Below are 17,561 nucleotides of genomic sequence, written 5' to 3'. Positions count from 1 at the left end.
ACTTTCCTAGTGGCCTCATCCTCCAGAAAGCAGCGAACAGGGCCTCCAACTGCTCCGAGCTAACACCCTACCAGTCAACTGGCCTGAGCAGGAGAAACACTCTTTCCCAGTTGGTCCCACAAAGGTCTTGAGGTTTTCCTAAGAAAATAATCAGAGACACTCACAAAAATCCATATACAGGAGTGTTCATTTGTTTCTACTTTTTATTGGAAAATAATTGAAACACCTTAAATATCCAGTGATGGAAGACTGATTAAATAAATAGTAGTATACCCAAATAGTGGAATACAATTCAACCAGTAAAAATGGATAAAAAATGATACAAATGAACTTGTTTACAAAATAGAAACAGACTCACAGATCTTGAAATCAAACTTACGGTTACCAAAGGTGAAACAGAGGGGGAAGTGATAAATTAGGAGATTGGGATTAAGATGTACACATTACTATATATAAAATAGATAACTAACACGGACCTACTGCATAGCACAGGGAACTTTACTCAATATTCTGTAATAACCTATACGGGAAAAGAATCTGAAAAAGAACAGTTATATGTATATGTATAACTGAATCACTTTGCTGTACATCTGAAACAAACACAACCTTGTAAATCAACTATACCCCAATACAAATTATCAAAACTAAATAAATAAATAAATAAAAGTAGCCTGGAAGAAAAACATTTAAATAAATAAATAGTATAGCCAAGTAGTGGAATACTATGCAACCAGTAAAAAGTGTGCTTTCAGAGAGTAATAATGATGATAATAAAATATTCTTGACGTATTGTTAAGCAAGATATGGAAATAAATAAATAATAAGGTTGTAGTTTTGTTACAAAATATTTATTAATGAAAAACTAGATGCAGCGAATTCCCTGGCAGTCCAGTGGTTAGGACTCAGCGCTTTCACTACTGGGGACAGGGTTTGGTCCCTGGCCGGAGAACTAAGATCCGGCAAGCCATGCGGTGTGGCCAAATTCAAAAAAAAAAAAGGAAAAACTAGATGCAAATGCACCAATATATTTTCTCCGTGTGGAGGAATTACAATGATGTTATAATAAAATTTTCTTTCCGAGTTACCTATTATGAATATGTATTACTTTACATACTTAGGAAAAGGTAAACAAATATTGTTTAAAACCCTAGATTAGGTGTATAGTGGCTGACCAGAGAATTCCGGACCTGGGGCAGCAGAAAGACCCACAGAAACTGCTCATTCTCTGATCTGCAACTGGATTGGTTCTTATGGAATATATAGTCCACTGTGGGAGAAGGCAGGATGCTGTTTGCTTCTCTGATGACACAACCAGGAGAGCTGGAGCGATGGGCCAGCCAGGGACCTGCAGATGAACTCTGGCCCAGCTCCCAGCCTTCCAGCCGCTAGCTCTCAACTCAGCCTCGCAGATTAGTATACTCACACCCAGGAGACAGCATGCAAGGCCATGGTCAGAGGCCTCTGAAATGCAGTCATTCCAAATATTTAATGAGATTCTCTCTCTCTCTCTCTCTCTCTCTCACACACACACACACACACATACACATGCACACATGCTATATTTTTAACCCAGACTATATATTTGATATAGTTTTATGGCACAGACACTTCAAAACCTCGCAGGCCTCCTGGATGTCTGTTCATTTTACATTTGGGCTTCCTAGTAAAAGCAGTATCACCTCTCCTGGTATGAATCACACTCATCAGTGGCCCATAGAGCCATCAGGGTGATGGGCACGCTGCAGAGTGAGCCCCAGCACCAATGCCCCTGACTATAGCCAGAATCCTGCATACCCCTCAGTTGCAAGGTTACAAGGTGACAGCCTGAAGTTGTCACCCATCCCTGTCCGCTGCCCTCTGTTTCCAAGAGCTTAGCAATTCTGAGACCTACCCGAATACCACACCTTCCCAAATCAGACCTTCCTCTGCCTGAATCATTGGCTTTTCATTGCTCTGCCTGTTCCAGATAATTCCTGATCCATCCTCCCCTCTTTTGAGGTCACCTGAGAATGGGTTTTAGGGAAATGTGAGTTGTGGTCACATATTTGAGGGTAGGGAGGTCAAGACTTGGCAAGAATGACAAGATAGAAAACTGCATATAAGAAGTAAAGGACAGGGGCTTCCCTGGTGGCACAGTGGTTGAGAATCTGCCTGCCAGTGCAGGGGACACGGGTTCGAGCCCTGGTCTAGGAAGATCCCACATGCCGCGGAGCATCTAGGCCCGTGAGCCACAACTACTGAGCCTGCGCGTCTGGAGCCTGTGCTCCCAACAAGAGAGGCCGCGATAGTGAGAGGCCCGCGCACCGCGATGAAGAGTGGCCCCCGCTTGCCACAACTAGAGAAAGCCCTTGCACAGAAACGAAGACCCAACACAGCCAAAAAAAAATTAATTAATTAAATAAATTAAAAAAAAAAAAAAAAAAGAGCCGGAGGCATCTCTGAAACTTCAAAAAAAAAAAAAAAAAAAAAAAGAAGTAAAGGACAAATGCATTCACATATTCACTGAGAGCCTACCATAAATATACTAGCTTCTCTTAACACAGTGCTGCTCAAGGGACACAGGCCTGTCCTTATGAGCTACAGAGGGTGACAGACAGTCAGATAACTGTGAGCTCATATGAGAACAGCTGGGTGCAGCCTGTTCAGGAAAAGTAACACATGCTGTTTAAAAACACAAACACCCCAACATAATGAATGAATGAATGAATGAAGACTTATAGCAGAGTGGTCTGGCCCAATCTGGGGGCAGGGAAGAGCCATTCAAACTGAGATCCAAAAAAAAGGATGGGCAGGAACTAACCCAGGGAAGACAGAGAGCTCCAGCAGGAGGGAGAACAAATGCCCAGGAGGGAGGGAGAGAGGGTCCTGAGTTTTTGGGACCAAGAGCACGCAGGGAATTTAGGTCTGGTAGGGATAACTCTGGTTGTTTCTCCAGGAACTGTGAGAAGTGGTGTTTTAACTACCTCTGGCCTCTTGGGTGGCCCAGATACAAGCCCCATCTTTCACTTCTGAGCAGGCCAGTTGAGCTGCATCAGTTCTGAGTGGACGTGTTAAGAGAACACCGGCCTGAGAGCACTGAGGCCCCACTGGCGGGAGGTCCTTGGACCACAGCCATGCACACAGTGTGAGGAACTGGGGGCATTTAGCTGGAGAAACTGGTCTCTGCCTTGAGCAGTTCAAGCCAGCTCGTGGCAGACAGAGGAGGGCTCGGAGTGAGCCTGGAGAGCGGCTCCTGAGAGCTCTGATCGACGGCTCCCTGTCCCAGGAGGCAAACTGTGGGACGTGGAGGAAGAGCCTGGCCATGGTGAGCGCCGCCCATGGCTCCTGGTCTCAGGAGGCCGCACAGTGCCTCCCCACCTCTGGAGGCAGGCGCTGGACACGTCGGGGAAGCTATGGAGGGGCTTCCGCACTGGGACCCTGCGCTTTCCCTCAGGAGGGCCCAGGGTCCCCAAGTGGAACCTAAATCTGGCCCTCATCTTCACGCCTTTCCTCCCGCTCTGCCTTGGGCCAAGATGGGTGTATGTGACTCTCACTGTTGCAAGGGCAATAAAAAACAGACAGACAAAAGCATCCACGTGGATTAGGCATGAGTCAGTGAGAGGTCTAAGGGTGTTCTAGCCAGGGGCTTAAACTCTGTCCTGGGAACTCGTTCGCAGCATGCCTGGACATGAGGCAAACGAATGCCCATCAGCGGCCCCAAGATCACACCTTCCTTTCAGCGACTGGGCAGAAAAGCTGCTTCTCATCCCTGGAGATTCAGGCATAAGTCCTGCATCCAACTCTCAGCTGGCCAGATGGGGCCACGGAACCACACAGTACCAGCCTCAGGAGACTGGCTGCAGGCAGCTCACTGATTCAGGCTGGACCACAGGTTCTCCCTGGAACTGGGGCCAGTGGAGGGGAGGGGGCACAGTTTCTAATCACCCAAACATCACCATCATGGACTGAGAATATGGGAGAAGCACTTTCCTCAAAGGAAAACCAAAGTGCTGTCAGTAGAAGAAGGAGGGAAAAGAGCTGGGCCATCAAAACCGACAGCTGTCCACTCCATTACAGAAGGACACCCACTCGTGGGCTCCCAGGTCCAACCCCACCTCCCCCAGCCTCCGCTTCAGCCCCAGAGAGCCTCCCACCGGAAGTGCTTGTGGACAGCAGGAGGGGAGCATGTCACCCAGTTTATACACTTTATCACATGCTTAGAAAAACCCACCTGTGAAGATGAGGTTCTCCTCATCTTCTCCACCCTCCACGTTCATGTTTGCTGTTAAAACAGCCCCATCCCCTGCTCAGCACAGCATTGCTGCTCTGAGAAAGTACACCTTCCCTATGACTTTAATTATCCTTCCAGACTCATTAGCACTAACAGCAGATGTTCTGACCTGAGGTGAGAAGGGACCCGAGTGTGGGGTTTTTCCTGAGCTTTTCTTCCCGATTCTTTAAGAAGTTTTTCACAAAACATAGTATTTTTCTCTTTGGGGCCAAAAAAAAAAAAAAAATGGAATTACATCTCTGACTTTTCTCCCTTCTTATAGAAATATTTATGATCTCTCTACTAAATAATATATTTGAGGACAACTGTACATAGTGTATAGGCATAAAATAGGATGCAAGATTTTAAATTATGTAAACCTAATTAGACTAAAAGTCCTCTTCTACAGCCCCACATTTAGGTTTCCACATTCAAGGTACATGTTTCCTCCTTAGGTGAGTCAATATAGGTACCACTGTCCCAAAGATTCAAATTCATTACAGTGGGTGTTTGGAATTTTTTTAAAGCTTTTTTCTCATGCATACACACAGAAAGTTAAATGTTTTCTTTAATTTCTGAATGTGTAAGAAGATGTTCATGGATTTTAGGGGCACCAGACATGCGTGTGCAGAGTTTTCCCTTCTCTGCCCCCCTTCTCTCTATGGCTCCTCTGGGCGAGGGGACTGGATCGGGTACCAAGTAAGGTCAGGGAGAGTCATCTGGGGAGGAAGGAGCAGCTCTGACATGCTCTGAGCAAACTTTATGGCTTCCTCTTCACGTGCCCTTTCGTCACTGGCACTCCTCTTCCAGGAAGGGGAGCTGCCTTCTGTCCCACTCTGCCTCTGGACCCAAGAAAGCCCAGCCAGTTAGCACCATATGACTAATTCAGATTCATTGTCATGGATCAAATCGCAGCAAAATATTTCCAGTTGCCAGTCTCTGTTTTCCAATTGTCCCTCTGTTATCCATCTAAGTAAACATTTGTTCTGCTTATCTTTTTTGAGCAAAGACATGAATCACTCGCCCAGAAGAAAGCGCAGCAGCAGCTGTTGCGTATTAGGAATCGACATTTGGGAACAGGGCCTGCTAAATGGGACTCCAGTATGGGGTTTGCTTTTTATTTGTCCTCATCCTAGAAAAGGAAACTTAGGGCACTCCGGGAGACTCACAGCCAGGCCTGCCTACCATTTGTGGCAGGACACTGGAACAACCAGAGGCCCCCTACTCAGAAATTCTTCTACTGGCTTGCCGAGGTACCTGAAATCCCACCCTTAGTGCTGTCCTTTGGCTGAAGATGCTATTTCCAGTAGGTTCGTGGGACAGTGCTGTGGTTTTGCCTGAGGTGGCTACACATGGACCGGTTTGCTGTCGTTGAAGGCATCTTGCGGAGCCCTCTGTCAGACTCTGGCTTCTAAGGAAGGATGGGAGGGAACCTTAAAATGAGGGGCTCTCAGGGTTTGGGGGCTTGTCTGGTTTTGCAGCAACTTGCATGGAAAACATATTTTCTAATAGGCTCTGTGCTGGGCATTTCTAAAAGTTTCATATAGGTGATTTAATCCTCAAAACCCAATCAGCTGGCAGAAAAGCCGACATAGTCAAAGCAGGCAACAGACAAAGAAACAGAAGTTTTGGATCAGAGAAGGTTTTGGGCCTGGTGGATTTTCCAGGCTGGGCTTGGAAGGGCAGACAAGGTTGACCTAGGTGGGGAGGAGGGAAGACTACACTTAGGTGGAGGAAAGAGCTTTTGCAAGTGTGGGTAAGATGGGGATGCTTGGGCATAATTCTAATGGACCAGTTGGAACCGAGCAGAGTTGAGGGTACAGATTCTGAGGAAGTCCCGAGCCCCTCTCAGGGCTCAGGGACTAAACTGGACAGACCCCCCCCCGCCCCGGGGCGGTGGGGCGGGAAGGGCAGTGATTTCATCAGATGATTCTTTAAGCACTAAATTCCATCGGTCTTCTGCAGCCCAATGCCTAGCAGGAATCTGCTTGCCACAGGTGCTCAATAAGTGCATATTAGTGGGGAGATGGGAATGACTTTAAAGATGGTCTCCAGGATCACAATTTAAAATTTTTTACTCAAAAATATAAGAATGAAAAGACAAAGCTATCGACTGGGGAAAAAATTTGTAAATCACTTATTCAATACAACAAAGAACTTGTACCTTTAAATGTACAAAGAACCCTCAAAACGCAACTGTAAGAAAACAAACAACTCAATTAAAAAATGGGCAAATACTTCAAGAGACACTTTACCAGAAGGATGTAAGGATGACAAACAAGCATGTGAAAAATATTCAACATAATTAGCCATTAGGGAAATAATGGCTTAAACTTAAAACCATAATGAGATACCATTATATACCTATTAAAATGGATAACATTTTTAAAATACTATCAATACCAAGTTCTGGCAAGGTCTAGCAACAGAAACTCTCATGCATTGCTGATGGGAATGAAAAATGGTACAGTCACTCTAGAAAAATTTTGGTCGTTACCTATAAACGTACACTCACCATATGACCCACACAATCCTACTCATGGGTGTCCTCCCAAGAGAAATAAAAATCTATCTTCACACCAAAACCTATATAAAAATGTTTGTAGCAGCAACAAAGAGAAACAAATATTGATACATGCAATAATTTGGATGAATCACAACAGCAATGAGCCAAGTAAAAGAAACCAGTCTCAAGAAGTTACATGCATGTGATTTGATTCCACTTCTGTGACTTTCTTTCTTTTTTTTAATTTACTTTTTTTTGTTCTCCTTTTTTTTTTTTAACATCTTTATTGGAGTATAACTGCTTTACAATGATGTGTCAGTTTCTGCTTTATAACAAAGTGAATCAGTTATACATATACATATGTCCCCATATCTCTTCCCTCTTGCATCTCCCTCCCACCCACCCTCCCTATCCCACCCCTCTAGGTGGTCACAAACCACTGAGCTGATCTCCCTGTGTTATGTGGCTGCTTCCCACTAGCTATCCGTTTTACGTTTGGTAGTGTATATATGTCCATGCCACTCTCTCACTTCGTCCCAGCTTACCCTTCCCCCTCCCCGTGTCCTCAAGTCCATTCTCTACATCTGCGTCTTTATTCCTTCACTTCTATGACATTCTTGAAGAGACACATTGTGGAGAACAGACCAGTGGCTACCAGGGGTCTGGGGTGGCGGGAGGCTATGTCTATAACGGGAAAACGTGAGGGAGTGGGTTTATTTTGTGGGGGTGGGTGATGGAACGCTCCTGGATCCTGATTATAGTAGCTGTTACAGGAATCTACACGTGTTAAAATTCCTAGATTTGTGTTCCATAAGGAAAAGGTGGCCTCCTGACCTGCCTCTGCTCCATGAACCAGACTGGAGAGGAAGCTGGGGGCCTATGCTTAGCAGCAGACTTTCCCCAAATCCCCCTGCTGTGGGTTTGATATTCACTCTAGCCTTCAACAGGGTCAACCTCCCATCTTCCAAAAAGAATCGGGGAGGAAGTCACAGGCTCATGAGTGGGGGCCTGGGGCCACACTCCTCCCACGGAGTGTGTCCTGTGCCATGTGTGGTGTCTCCTAAGCCTTGTGTGGTGTGTCCTGAGCTACTTGAGGTTCCACCTGGCAGATTGGCTCCTGCGCCGCTGCAAACATAGTAGAACAAGGTCCCGAGCCTCTCCCATTTGTGTTCTATCCTTTGCACTATCAGGTTAAGGCTGTCAGCTCATTTTGTAAAAAAAAAGTGGTTTGTGTTTCTGCTTGACATTCTTGTTCTCTCATTTATTTGCCCTTTTTTTTTTTTGGTATGGGGGATAATTATTTAGAGGGGAAAGAGGCAGAAACTTCTTAACCCTACCAGCTTAACCCAGACATCATAACTACATTATCAGAAAGCTACTGGGGGTTGTGCACCATTGAAAGGAGGGATTAAACCAAGAAAGAAAAGACAGAAGCTCCAGGAAGCAGGGCATCCAATGGCTGAAAGAGGTGAAGGAAATTCCCAGGTTGGTGGTGAGGAAGAACTCCAGACGACAGCTGTGTAGTCACCCAAGTGTGGAACCAGACTGTGACGTCAGAGGACTCAGAGGGGCCTCCAACAGCAATGGAACATCTGATACGTTCGACCTTGTGGAAAGTCCTGCTGAGAGGTTGTAAGCGTGGGAAAACTTAACCACATGTACAAAGAAAGTCAGGCAAATTGGCTTCAGAAAAAAAAAGGATAGAAACAATCAAACTATCCTAGTACACTACCTGACTCAACAGTGAACAATATTTATATAATAGACAGTGAATGCTAACTTAACAAAAACTTGTGAGATAATCATTGTGAAGGAATGAGGGCGGGGGTGAGAGGAGAGGGGAGTAAGAAGGCCAAGGTCACACCACTAGTCAAAACAGGGAGCTGGGGTAGGACCCAAGCTTTTAGGTGCCTGCTCCACGATGCTTGTCATGGGGTGCCCAGAGCAGCACCATCGATTAGGGTGCAGTCAGGGTGTGGGCAGAGTCCACAACAAGAGACAGTAGTATCCGTGTGTCTTCCCCAGCAAGGGGGAAACTGCTTTGAACACCTCTGCGGTTCTGCCACCAGTGTGGGCTGGAGTGTGACAAGGGCCCTAACCTGGGACTCTGCGTCTTCAGTTATAAACTGGAAATGAGCAGTTTGCTCTGTTCCCAAGCTTGCTGGAAACAGACAGTAGAAGCCCAGCCTCACTTGCCAGTGCCCAGCCGGGAACTGGGACCACAAAGACCATATCTGAATTTCAGCTGATACTTAGATGCCTCCATCAGGATCCTCAGCTCAGAAACATGATGAAATCCCCTTCTTCACAGGCCTCTGGAGGAAGCAGGGCAAGGCTGCTCTTCTCATCAAGCATCTGAGTCTGGAAGAACTTATCCCCTAAAGCCCAGACAACAGTTGGAGGGACCAGCCTGGAGAAGGGGTGCTGGAAGAGAAAGGCAGACCGACACCCCACACACCAGGCTCAGGGCTACCCACTCTCCGGAACTAAAGAGGTGTGTTGTTAGGTCAGAGAGAGAAGTTCTAGAACTCTGATCCTTGTCCTACCTGTGACAGCCAAAGTTATTAGGTATTTAAGGACCATTTTCTTATTTTCCCCTTCTGAGGATAATTGGCATTCATCTCATCTTTTTGTTTGTTCTAAGTCCTGCTTGTGAGCCCTTGACAGTGATGTTCCCCTGCCAGAAGTGCCTTCCCTCAATCTGACTCTTCTCCACTTTTCCAGAAAAGGGATTAGATGGGAAGGTCACAGGCCCAGGAACCTGTAGCCCAGGACTTCAGAACTGAAAGCCCAAACTCTATGACCCACCTCCTCTTCTAAGCCACTTACTGTTGTACCAGAATTGTGCAACTGAGTCTTTTTAATGTGACTGTAAACTCCCTGAGAACAGGAATTATATTAGGGTCAGCCAAGCTGTGTAACAAATAGGTCCAACATGCAAAGTTTCAACACAGTTGATGTCTATTTCCTGCTCATATGGCAAACTTTGAAGTGTCACTCAGGGACTCATGCTCCTTCTAGTTTGTGGCTCCACTTTTCCCTGGTTCCTCCTCATCATGTGTGTCCAGCTGATGGAAGCGGCAAAGGCATGGAGGAGTGTTCCCAGGGGCTTTTTATGGGTTAGGTCTGGAGGTAGAACACATCACTTCTGCTCACGTTCCATCTGACAAAACTTAGACAGCCACACCAAACTGCAAATGAAAATGAGAGATGCAGTTTACTTGTGTCCCCAACCAGGGTGTGGCCTTGGTAGACCAGCTATTCTGCTCCCCCAGCCTCCTTTGATGCTCCACACCCCCCAGAGCCAGCACAGAGAGGGACCTTCAGAGGAAGTTCCAGAGAACTTGGTGAGGTTGGCCCAAGGCTGCTGGTGCTCTACAGAGAGAGAAAGCTGGCCATGTCAGGGCTGAGCTCTACCTGCGGACCCCTCACACCTGTACCTGTCGAGCTGCTCAGATGAGATGGGCCCTGCAGCAGCTGTGGTTGCATCGGAAAACAGACTGAAGGCTGGTCTTGACATCCACATAAACCTCAGCCTTGCCTCTGCCCGCAGAGGTAGCATCTGTGCAGAAATCCATGCCACGGTGCCAGGCAGGTAGGCATCAGGCACCTCTTGAGATGCCACTGTGTCAGGAAACTTGTATGTCTGGTCCACTTGTCCTGGTCACATGCTGGGCAACATAGAAGATGCGGATGGCCTTGAAGAGAGTGGTTTCGGCAGAGTGGTAGAAACAAGGGCCAGACTAAGAGCTTAAGGAAAGAACAGAGGTAAGTGGGCTGGAAGTTAACTTTGCCAATTAATTGGAAAAAATAGGGCCGAAGTTGGTAATGTGTGTCACAACTCATACACACACACACACACACACTCACACACACATACGGACCAGGTACCCCTCTCCAGAACCCTTGCTTTCTGCTGCCGCTGTCTTAGCCCCCAGCTTTCCCATCTTTATTCCCCCCTGAGAAGCAGCTGACTCGGGATTCAGGTACGTCGGTGTCAGGATGTGGCTGCAGGTTGTGTTGTGTTTTGTTGTGGAAAGCCCACTGGAGTAGAAAGCATCCTTTTTAGATGCCCTACCTTCAAAATAGATCTTCACTCACCACCACAGCCACCTCCCTGGGCCAACTGATCGCAGTGTCCTGCCGGGACCACGGTCCCTGCCTGCTCACTGGCCTCCTGATCTCGCCCTTGCCCACCTAACCTCGTTATCCACACAGCTGCCCTTGTGATCTTCCAAAATTGTCAACCTGATGGTGCCTTCCATTGGCTTTCCACATCCCCACCTGTCTGTTCTCTTCTCCTGCTTCATTTTCTTCACAGCAATTCATTCTACCCCTGATCGTACTTCACTTCTAGTCACTTAACTTGGTTATTTGCTCTCTCCCTGGAAGGCAAGGTCTGTAAGAGCAGGCCTTTGTTCTCTCCACTTTTGTGTCCCGGCACCTACTAGGCATGTCAATGTTTATCGAAGAGATGCAGTTTCTTTAAGCGTCAGTTTCCTCAGCTATCAAAGGGGGACAATAAATTCTTGTGCGCTTCATGTCGTCGGAGTTTGTGGGGACGGAATGAGAAAATGAGGCAGTGCAGACCCCAAGGTCTGTGACATTAGCAATGCCACGGGATCCTGGTTAAGGCTGCTGCCTAAGGATTCTAATTTTGCGGGATGCTTTCTTATCGTCACAGGCCCCTTCTGAGGTTGAGCTGTGGTGTCTTCAGTAGAAACAATGGCCACAGTGCTCCTCCCAGTTGAGAAACCTGGGACTGTATTGAAAATAAATTAGTAATGCCTCATTCTCAATGAATAAAGTCTCAGGGAGATTTATAATTTTATTTTTTCTAAGTGTACAGAATAACATAAATCAAAAGGAGCAATAGTCTACCTTGTGTTTTGACTACTTTGACCCTCTTCAACCTCTGCCAATTTTTATCTCATTTTTGTTTAACTTTATACATCAGAGTTTAATTTGAGAGCTGGTCAAGAAGACAGTGATGTATAGGTTACATCAAGTGCAGCCGAAATTACCCTGTCCCCGGGGACCTCAGGCTGAAGGGAGGGTCCCCATCCTGTTTCAGGGGGTAGAAGAGGAATGGTATAGTTTGCCCCTTGAACCCAGCCCCCCTCCACCCAGCAGGCTTCAGTGCTGCCTCTCGTTTATTGATCTGGCCAGGTTTGAGGCGCTCACAAGATTGCATCCATCCAGGGCTCAAGCTGCCCAGCACGGCCCCAGGCTCAAAGCATCAGCCACGGGGGACAATATCATTTTAGGAACCAGAAAAGGAGTTCTATTAGCATTGATTTTTCCTCTTCTTTAAATTGTTATCTTCTCTGGGAAAGTGTGCCCAGTTGGCACTGTTGTCTGGCCAAAGAGAACACTGGCCTTGCTTCCCTGAATGTCCGGAGCAAGGCCTGACATCCCATAGATTACTCGATAAGAATTGATACTTGAATGAATGAATGAGTTGCCTTCTGCTTCCTCATTAGTGTTGGTGTTCCAGCTGACCTCAAGTATTTTTGGAGAGGAGAAACGCAAATAGATGAATTGGGTCACTGACTTAAGAACTGGTGAGTTGCTGTTTGCCCTAGAAACTTCCTTATGGATGCTTGGGACCAGGGGGTTCTTGAGGTCTTCTCATCCACCTCTCGTCTGTCACATCAGTGTTCACCAAGACAGCCTGGCCGGGGGCTGGACCACTTCTACTAAACACCTCCAGGGACAAGCCACTCAAGCGGTGACCCAAGGGTTAGCGTTTTTTAAATGTACATTTCCTTCACAGCACTTATCACAGTTTGAAATTACAGACTTGTGCAATTATTTGATTAAAGTCTGTCTCCCCACTAGACCCTAAGAACACTGACAAGTTCTGTAATTAATTCGCCAGAAAAGTCTGTTTGTTCACCTGTATCTCTAGGGCCAGGCACAGGGCTTAACATCTGGGAAGTGCTCAATAAATATTTCTGAATGAATGAGTCCAAAACAAACTGGGGTGGGGAGGTGCTGTGATTTGCTGTTAGCAAGGCAGGAAAGAGGTAAAAATGCCAAGGTACAGAAGTCATATTACACCTGACCACCTGACCCACTGTCAATCCAAAGGCCAGTAAGGGGATTGAGGGAGGCATTAAAAGGTAGCTGGATCTGGGGACTAGGTGAAGATGCCAAGGGTGGCAAATATCTCTGGTAGGTTTCTTGTTCTGGACTTGTACTGCCCAATACAGTAGCTAGTAGCTACCTGTGTGGCTACTGAGCCCTTGAAATGTGGCTGGTCTGAGTTGAGACGTGCTGTAAGAATAATACATACACCAGCTTTCAAAGATTTACATGAAAAAAGGATGTAAAATATATCACTAGTAATGTTATGTTGATGACATGCTGAAGTGAGAGTTTAGGGCTATGATTGGTTAAATAAAATGCATAATTGAAATTAAGTTCACCTGTTTTTTTTAAAAAATGGGGCTATAATAAAATGTAGAATTGCACATGTAGCCAGCATTATATTGTAACACTGTTCTAGAGGAAAGTCCTTGGAGGAGTTATTAATTGGTCAAAAGCTTTCACATGAACGCCCACCATCGGAAAGGCTGAAAGTCTGTTCTGCAGCCAGCACGGTGCTAGGTACTTTACCGCCTAGTTAAACAAAGGTTTATCCCTTTGATCCAGTAATTTTATTTTGCGGATGTCCTCCTGTAGAAGTAATCTGAAGTGTGAAAAATTCTTTATACATAAAGTTATAGTATATTATTGTAGTGTTATATAATATGAATGAAAAAGAGAAAATAACCTAAACATCTAAATAGCAGAAGCATGATAATATCAACTATAAGATCCATACAATGGAATATTATGCAGCCATCAAAAATTCTGTTTAACAAAGATTTTATTCTAACATGGCAAAACGCTGTGACAATGTTCAATCAAAAATATGAAATTCTAAAATTGCACACACAATACGACTGTAACCCAAGAGGAAAAGCTCAGGGGAAAGCAAGTGGAAGGGGTTCTACCAAACCATTACAATCGTCTTTGGAGAAGGAAATGAGTGACTTCCCTTTTCTTCTTTCTAGTTTTACAATTAAATGTTATTTAGCAAGCTTTTGATAAGAGAGAATTGTACACATCTTGTCTCAAGTCAAAAGGGCCAATCTCAGGAGTTTGCTTGAGGGTTGTAAACAGCTGCGGGTGGAGAGGCACGCCAATTCTGGATTGCCCCTTTGAAGCACACACAGGCACAGCAAGCAGCGTCTACCTGGTGGGTCATGCACTCCCTTAGCCAAGTACACATGTCCTCCATCGACCTAAGACTCCTTGAGAACAGCCACTGCAGTGTGGTCCCCCTCTTTCCTCCTGCCCGGCACAGAGCCGGCATGGCCCACAGCCCTGCAAGAGGGTACTGCACCTCTGCTGGTTTCCTGCCGCACCCCTTCCCGCTCTCCTTCCCCTGTGCTGGGCCCGGGAGGCCCACCTGGATGGCTGTTTCAACCCTTGCCAACTAGCTTCTGGTGGGGTTTACCCAAAGTGGAGTCTTGGCAGGAGAGGGGAGGAAGGGAAGGCAGGGCAATGGGAGATGTCAATCCCTGGTCACCTCCCTGTGGGTCTTCTGAAGGTGGCAGGTTTAAGATGCCCTCCTTCTGGTTTCCAGGAACCAATGACCATCTCATCTCGTTCCCCCCAAGCCTCAAGCTTTGACAGTTCTGTTCAGCTTCTCTTGTGCATCCTTTCCCCCTTGCCATCAGCCTCTTCAGGAAATCCTTCTTGGATCATCCTCATTTGAGTGTGTCCTCTTTCCTGCCGGGACCCCAAACTGACACAGGACTTAACTGAAAGCACAGCGCCTGTGCCACCCAGCGCACCATGAAGAGAGGCACAAAGCACATCTGAAGATGCTTGGCGTCCTTGGGCCTTGTGGTGTGGAGAGTTGGGGCCGAGCCCCGGGGCCAACAGACCCGAGTTCAAACGCAAGCTCTACCCCTTCTAATAGCCATGAGGTCCTTCACTTCTCCAGGTCTCGCCTTACTCATCTGCAAAATGGGGTAAGAACACCTACATTGCAGGATTATTGTGCTGATGAAACGGGGTAAGATACCTATACTTCTTAGCATGTTGCCCAGCGTGGGGTAAACTCCAGCAAACATTAGCTCTCACTCTTACTGCTATTATTAACCGGGGCTGTCAGCCTCGTGAGTGCAAATGTCCTGTCAGACCACCGCATCCAGAAACGTGCTGCAACAGGGCCTAAATGGCCCTCCTCCCTGTCCTGGGCTGTAGAGACTGCGAGGATGACCTGACCCAGCCCCATGTTCCGCTCTGCACTGCCCCACGAAAGGAGAAGGGCTGGGGTGGGTGGTCGCAGAGCTAAAGGAGAGGGTGGGAACCAGCGGGAGGTGCAGTGCTTTGTGAGAAAATCACCCGTTTATTTAAATATTGTACTCATGAAAAAAATGCCAGAATGAGAAATATGGGCATTTATGGTAATATCAAAAGGGGCGGGGAGGGATATATAAATGATCGAAAATACAGGAAAGAATGATAAGACATTTGACATAAAAATTTGCATCTTTAAAATTATCTGGACTTCAACCTCAGAACGAGCGTATCTTTTAAAAGCTCTTCGAAAACACTTCCCCGCTCTCTTTGTCTCTTTTCTTTATAAGCCATCTTCTCTTTAACTCCCTTTGGGAAACTTCTTATAAATGAGGATTTGCCTCTCAAGGGATTACTCTGGTTAGGAAAGTGTTTTATTAAAAAATATATGTTTGCCACAGAATGCTGAGCGATATAATTAGCTGGTCCCTTCTGTTTTATTTTAAAAGGCTGTATGGCCAAGTTCTAATTAAACATATTCTCAGGACATTTGAAATGTGGAGGTACCTCAGAAATGGGCACTAAAATGAAGGAAGCGAAGGCTTGGGGGATGTAAGTCGGGATGCCGGTGCTCTGGCCACAGGGTACCTAGCATTTAGCCTCATTTCTGTTCCTGAGTGCACAGCTGCCACGACCGATAAGCCTGCCGCAGCTACCCTGCCCCGCATCTGGGAGGCAAAGAGTCCTGGGCTGGGATTCTGGGGACCTGGGTATGTGACAGGTCATCATGTCCAAAGTGAGAGCTTTTAAGGTCCCTGCTAGCCCTGACGTTTTGATTGTACGTCTGGATGGGTTCCTCTGCCTAGTTCTCGCCACATAGCATGACAGTGTTCCAAATGCCCGTACTTCATTTTACTTTGTGAATTCAGGAATAAAACACAAGGCCATGGAATCTCGCTCTTGATGGCTCATCCAAGAGAGGCAGTGCGAAGCCCTCATTTGTAAATGAGTAGAATGATGCTTACTCATTTCCTCTTGAAAGAAGCAAACGACCTGAAGATGGAAATATTCTGTCTGCACAGGGCAGGACAGGCTGGGAGCCCCGAGTTGAGTTTACAACAACCTCTTCTGATGTCTCCCACCTTGTCACCCTGGTAGCACCCTCACTCTTTGCAAAGCATTTACACATCCATTAAGACCTCTTTAGAAGCAAGCAGTCATTGCTGTATGATCTCAGTCATTGCTGATGGGGATACACAATGATAACAGCCACTTTGGAAAACAGTTTGGCAGCTTCTTCTAAAGTTACACATACTCTTACCATAAGACCCAGCAATCCCAATCCTAGACATTGAGATGCAGGAGAAATGAAAACTTATGTTTACACAAAACCTCTATGTCCATGTTTATAGCAGCTTTATCCATAGTCACCCCAAACTGGAAACAACCCAACTGTCCTTCAACTGATGCATGAATGAGCAAACTGTGGTACATCCATACAGACCGTTGAAATATTCAACAATATGGATAAATCTCAAATACTAAGTGAAAGAAGCCAAACTCCAAAGGTGACATACTATATAATCCCATTTATATTACATCATGGAGAAGGCAAAACAATAGGGATGAAGAACAGATCAGTGGTTCCTGGCGTGGGAAGTGGGAGTAAGGGGCAGGAGGATACTTTGACTATGAAACGGTAGCACAAAGGAGTGTTTGGGGTGATGGGACTTTCCCAAATCTTGATTGTGGTGGTGGTTACACGACTCTATGAATTTGTCAAAACTCAGAGAACTGTATACCAAAAGAGTGAACTTTACTCTATTCAAATTAAAAATATAAAAATTTAAAACCCTGGCAGGCTTGGCAGTGAATGTGGTGGCCTTTTGAGGTTGCCCCGCCCCTCATTCATTTCACCCTATAAGGAATTAAGCCTATCAAGGTATGGCATTCCCTGGTGATGACCACTGTCCACAGAAGTGGCCCCTGAAAACTGGAGGGAAGGACATAGGTTACATGGGCCAGTGACAGGATTTTTATTTTAATTCTCTTTCCTATTGGGTGTGGACAATGAGGCAAGCAGGTCCATTTACCACTTGTGACCACTCTTGAAATCATGAGACAAAACACCTTGAGGATGAGATGATCCTGAGAACACAGAGCTAAGAGAGGGCAGAGAAATCTAGGTTCCTGTTTGTATAATTGAGCCAGGATTTACCTCTAGACAATTTCCTTAAGCTAGTGTGAGCAGGGGGCTGTATTACTTGCAGACTAAAGCATCCTAGGAAATGCAGTCAGGGAGCTCGTTGAAACATTTCTGTTCTGATCCACAGTCCCAAAGCAACTTGAAACAAACTGGGCAATAAAGAACTTCTATGAACAATAGAAAACGTATCCAACAAAAAATGGGGAAAGGACTTGGACAGGCACCCCATGAATAAGGAAATCCAAGTGACCACAAACATATCAAAATGTACTCAATCCCATTAGCATTCATGGAAATGCCAA

At 46.1% G+C, this 17,561-nt stretch overlaps 1 long non-coding RNA gene across 5 annotated transcripts in view; it reads right to left on the bottom strand.

Annotated features, from left to right (window-relative positions):
• Nucleotides 1-2,293: 2,293 nt before the first annotated feature.
• Nucleotides 2,294-17,561, bottom strand: part of LOC309616290 — a 28,440-nt gene continuing 13,172 nt past the window's right edge. For 3 of the 5 annotated variants that reach the window (XR_014237417.1, XR_014237418.1, XR_014237419.1), the window contains exon 2: nucleotides 2,294-10,505. This is a non-coding gene — a long non-coding RNA (uncharacterized lncRNA). The remainder of the gene's footprint in view (nucleotides 10,506-17,561) is intronic. The other 2 variants (XR_014237420.1, XR_014237421.1) reach the window with 2 other exon arrangements.

The sequence above is a fragment of the Balaenoptera borealis genome (genome assembly GCF_965194805.1).
Source record: "Balaenoptera borealis genome assembly, chromosome: 19".
Classification (NCBI taxonomy): domain Eukaryota; kingdom Metazoa; phylum Chordata; class Mammalia; order Artiodactyla; family Balaenopteridae; genus Balaenoptera; species Balaenoptera borealis.
The sequence above is the reverse complement of the archived record's forward strand: the minus strand, read 5'-3'. Positions and strand labels throughout refer to the sequence as shown.